Source organism: Schistocerca gregaria, unplaced genomic scaffold, assembly GCF_023897955.1.
Source record: "Schistocerca gregaria isolate iqSchGreg1 unplaced genomic scaffold, iqSchGreg1.2 ptg001205l, whole genome shotgun sequence".
NCBI lineage: Eukaryota > Metazoa > Arthropoda > Insecta > Orthoptera > Acrididae > Schistocerca > Schistocerca gregaria.
This window is the reverse complement of record NW_026062530.1, coordinates 17,501-22,500: the sequence shown is the minus strand read 5'-3', so window position 1 is coordinate 22,500 and position 5,000 is coordinate 17,501. Positions and strand designations below refer to the sequence as shown.

The window sequence follows — 5,000 nt, the reverse complement described above, 5'->3', positions numbered from 1 at the left end:
CGGGTTACCCCGACCTTTCGGCCTAGGAAGACACGCTGATTCCTTCAGTGTAGCGCGCGTGCGGCCCAGAACATCTAAGGGCATCACAGACCTGTTATTGCTCAATCTCGTGCGGCTAGAAGCCGCCTGTCCCTCTAAGAAGAAAAGTAATCGCTGACAGCACGAAGGATGTCACGCGACTAGTTAGCAGGCTAGAGTCTCGTTCGTTATCGGAATTAACCAGACAAATCGCTCCACCAACTAAGAACGGCCATGCACCACCACCCACCGAATCAAGAAAGAGCTATCAATCTGTCAATCCTTCCGGTGTCCGGGCCTGGTGAGGTTTCCCGTGTTGAGTCAAATTAAGCCGCAGGCTCCACTCCTGGTGGTGCCCTTCCGTCAATTCCTTTAAGTTTCAGCTTTGCAACCATACTTCCCCCGGAACCCAAAAGCTTTGGTTTCCCGGAGGCTGCCCGCCGAGTCATCGGAGGAACTGCGGCGGATCGCTGGCTGGCATCGTTTATGGTTAGAACTAGGGCGGTATCTGATCGCCTTCGAACCTCTAACTTTCGTTCTTGATTAATGAAAACATACTTGGCAAATGCTTTCGCTTCTGTTCGTCTTGCGACGATCCAAGAATTTCACCTCTAACGTCGCAATACGAATGCCCCCGCCTGTCCCTATTAATCATTACCTCGGGTTCCGAAAACCAACAAAATAGAACCGAGGTCCTATTCCATTATTCCATGCACACAGTATTCAGGCGGGCTTGCCTGCTTTAAGCACTCTAATTTGTTCAAAGTAAACGTGCCGGCCCACCGAGACACTCAACTAAGAGCACCCTGGTAGGATTTCAACGGGGTCCGCCTCGGGACGCGCAAGCACGCCTTCGGCTCGCCCCACCGGCAGGACGTCCCACGATACATGCCAGTTAAACACCGACGGGCGGTGAACCAACAGCGTGGGACACAAATCCAACTACGAGCTTTTTAACCGCAACAACTTTAATATACGCTATTGGAGCTGGAATTACCGCGGCTGCTGGCACCAGACTTGCCCTCCAATAGATACTCGTTAAAGGATTTAAAGTGTACTCATTCCGATTACGGGGCCTCGGATGAGTCCCGTATCGTTATTTTTCGTCACTACCTCCCCGTGCCGGGAGTGGGTAATTTGCGCGCCTGCTGCCTTCCTTGGATGTGGTAGCCGTTTCTCAGGCTCCCTCTCCGGAATCGAACCCTGATTCCCCGTTACCCGTTACAACCATGGTAGGCGCAGAACCTACCATCGACAGTTGATAAGGCAGACATTTGAAAGATGCGTCGCCGGTACGAGGACCGTGCGATCAGCCCAAAGTTATTCAGAGTCACCAAGGCAAACGGACCAGACGAGCCAATCCGATTGGTTTTGATCTAATAAAAGCGTCCCTTCCATCTCTGGTCGGGACTCTGTTTGCATGTATTAGCTCTAGAATTACCACAGTTATCCAAGTAACGTGGGTACGATCTAAGGAACCATAACTGATTTAATGAGCCATTCGCGGTTTCACCTTAATGCGGCTTGTACTGAGACATGCATGGCTTAATCTTTGAGACAAGCATATGACTACTGGCAGGATCAACCAGGGAGCTGCGTCAACGAGAGCTGAGCAGCCGGCCGCCCAGGAGTGTGTCCCGAGGGCCCGCGCGAACACGCAAGCGTCCGCTCAATTATTCTGCAAACAGGAGGAGGCTGAGCTCCCCTGCACGATACACCTCGAAACCCTCTCAGGTCCCGGCGGCGCGCAGCGCCGTCCTAAGTACTTGGTCGGGTTCGAGAGAGGCGCAATCGCCCGGAGATGGGCGAGTAGACGCTTTCAGTGCGAACACCCGTGCTCCCAACTGAGCTTGCCGCTGCCGACAGAGGCCCGGGAGCGTGCTGTCGTGGCATTGCCGGCGGGAAACAACACGCGCCACCTACGGTGACCGGCAGCTCCAACGCCAGCGCCACAGAAGGGCAAAGCCCCACTTGGGTGCAGAAGCGAACTCTCCCAGCACAGCGCACGCGCCAACACGTCCGCAGAGCTGCGATACAAACCACCTGCGAGAACCGCTGGGGGCGACCGAGCAGCAGACGGCGTCGCGACGCCGAGTGCCGGGCGGCGGCGCATCCTCAACGCACACAGTCCGCAATCGGACCAGCACACTGCAGATGTCCACCGCGCTTCGCACCGGGCTCGGCAGAACCCACTTTGGCCGCCTGGCGCCGCGCGCAGGGTGCGCCGGCGCATAGCTGGGACGCCAGCCGGGCCCGTCGGCCGGCGCTCCTGCCACTGGGCGCCCCCCACCAGCCGGCTGTAGTGCGTGCGCTCACGCAGCGCGCGGCCAGCACGCCGGGCGGCCCCCCCTCACCGGCCGGGGACTGTCCCGCCAAGCCACAGCCTCGTATCGCTTCATACCCACATGGCCAACTCAGGTTCGGGGGCATGGCGGGTACCGCCGAAACAACCGGTTCATAGATGTACCGATCGTCGCTATCACCGATGCACCTGCAGCGCGAACAACCGCTCAACAACTGATTTCCAGTTCATTTGCGGATCTTTGGCAGCAAACGTATACGTCAATCTACATTTGCGAAATCTACGATTCTGGCATGCCTGCATGTTATGTGTCACGACACGCTACATCAGCCCACATACACACTGCGGCATGTACACGAGAGAACACGTGGAAGATGGTCCGCGCACGTGTGCAATGTCCCTTGCGCGGTCGACTGTCAACCGGCCTCTGTAGCATGTCGCAGATGTGGAACGCGGTCCACCGTGCTATCATGTTGTGTGGGGCAATACGATTAAATAGGAAAACCCTCGTCGCTACATCAACAGACGGCTCACGCTGATTCCCGGCAGAGGGAGGAGGGGGGGGGGGGGGGGGCCAACATGCAATACTTTCGTCCGTACCTACCTACCACATGTCTGTACGGCGTACAACAGTGCAATCTCGCTGTAATGGGGAGACGAGACAAGTAGCATCGTGCACAACATATGGCCCTTATGATTCGCCATTGTAGGGCGCAGCCGGTGTACGGTCAAGCATGTGCCACATTATGTCACTCAGTACGTAACGACGGATGATCAGTGTGGGTTACGCGTACATCAGCGGACAGTCCACACAGGCCGTACCACAACGTACACTGACTGCATCGACAACCGAATGCAACTGAACAGCTGCAAGGCTCATTTCACAAACAAACGCCTGACCGACCAGCTTGGAAGGGCAGGAGGGGAGGGCGATATTCGTTCTGTAGCGGTACACCCTTCCAGTGGTTAGCGGGACTGTGTAGAAAGTACGCAACACTCGAAAGACCTTTATGTGAGGGTACGCACCATGGCATCAAGAAATACACATGACACCAGAGGATCCAAGCAGTGAACTATGTTCAGAGGGTTGCTGTTAGGCAAAGCTACATTCCTGTGACGTTACATGTGACAGTTAAGGTGCAGTGTAAGTTAGGTTAAGGTGCAGCGTAAGTTAGGTTAAGGTGCAGCGTAAGTTAGGTTAAGGTGCAGCGTAAGTTAGGTTAAGGTGCAGCGTAACTTGGGTTAAGGTGCAGCGTAACTTGGGTTAAGGTGCAGCGTAACTTGGGTTAAGGTGCAGCGTAACTTGGGTTAAGGTGCAGCGTAACTTGGGTTAAGGTGCAGCGTAACTTGGGTTAAGGTGCAGCGTAACTTGGGTTAAGGTGCAGCGTAACTTGGGTTAAGGTGCAGCGTAACTTGGGTTAAGGTGCAGCGTAACTTGGGTTAAGGTGCAGCGTAACTTGGGTTAAGGTGCAGCGTAACTTGGGTTAAGGTGCAGCGTAACTTGGGTTAAGGTGCAGCGTAACTTGGGTTAAGGTGCAGCGTAACTTGGGTTAAGGTGCAGCGTAACTTGGGTTAAGGTGCAGCGTAACTTGGGTTAAGGTGCAGCGTAACTTGGGTTAAGGTGCAGCGTAACTTGGGTTAAGGTGCAGCGTAACTTGGGTTAAGGTGCAGCGTAACTTGGGTTAAGGTGCAGCGTAACTTGGGTTAAGGTGCAGCGTAACTTGGGTTAAGGTGCAGCGTAACTTGGGTTAAGGTGCAGCGTAACTTGGGTTAAGGTGCAGCGTAACTTGGGTTAAGGTGCAGCGTAACTTGGGTTAAGGTGCAGCGTAACTTGGGTTAAGGTGCAGCGTAACTTGGGTTAAGGTGCAGCGTAACTTGGGTTAAGGTGCAGCGTAACTTAGGTTAAGGTGCCAACGTGGGTTAGGTTAAGGGGCCAACGTGGGTTAGGTTAAGGGCCAACGTGGGTTAGGTTAAGGGCCAACGTGGGTTAGGTTAAGGGCCAACGTGGGTTAGGTTAAGGGCCAACGTGGGTTAGGTTAAGGGCCAACGTGGGTTAGGTTAAGGGCCAACGTGGGTTAGGTTAAGGGCCAACGTGGGTTAGGTTAAGGGCCAACGTGGGTTAGGTTAAGGGCCAACGTGGGTTAGGTTAAGGGCCAACGTGGGTTAGGTTAAGGGCCAACGTGGGTTAGGTTAAGGGCCAACGTGGGTTAGGTTAAGGGCCAACGTGGGTTAGGTTAAGGGCCAACGTGGGTTAGGTTAAGGGCCAACGTGGGTTAGGTTAAGGGCCAACGTGGGTTAGGTTAAGGGCCAACGTGGGTTAGGTTAAGGGCCAACGTGGGTTAGGTTAAGGGCCAACGTGGGTTAGGTTAAGGGCCAACGTGGGTTAGGTTGCCAGAGATGTGTCAAATCAGGATGTACGTTTGGCTGGTGTCAGGTGGTGGGTTGGTTCGATGCCTTTATAAGGAGTGTGGCCAAAGGGTATTTTATTACTTGTACCTTTTGTGTTGTGGCGTGGCGTTGCGTCCTGTGTTGATACTGGGTGGACCACTGTGGGTGTTGCTGGCTGATTTGAGCTGCGTTGTTTGCGGGTGGTGTGAGACATTCTGTCTTATTAGTGGACGTGACGTTCCTCTTGTCGTTCTTTGGATAGTGTCCTGTGGCAGCGAGGATAAAATGGATG

At 54.4% G+C, this 5,000-nt stretch overlaps 1 non-coding gene across 1 annotated transcript in view; it reads right to left on the bottom strand.

Moving 5' to 3' along the window:
* The window catches only part of LOC126329650 (small subunit ribosomal RNA), a 1,893-nt gene extending 283 nt beyond the window's left edge, over positions 1 to 1,610 (bottom strand). The window contains exon 1 of the ribosomal RNA XR_007562407.1: positions 1 to 1,610. This exon is cut by the window's left edge and continues 283 nt beyond it. This is a non-coding gene — a ribosomal RNA (small subunit ribosomal RNA).
* Positions 1,611 to 5,000: the final 3,390 nt, after the last annotated feature.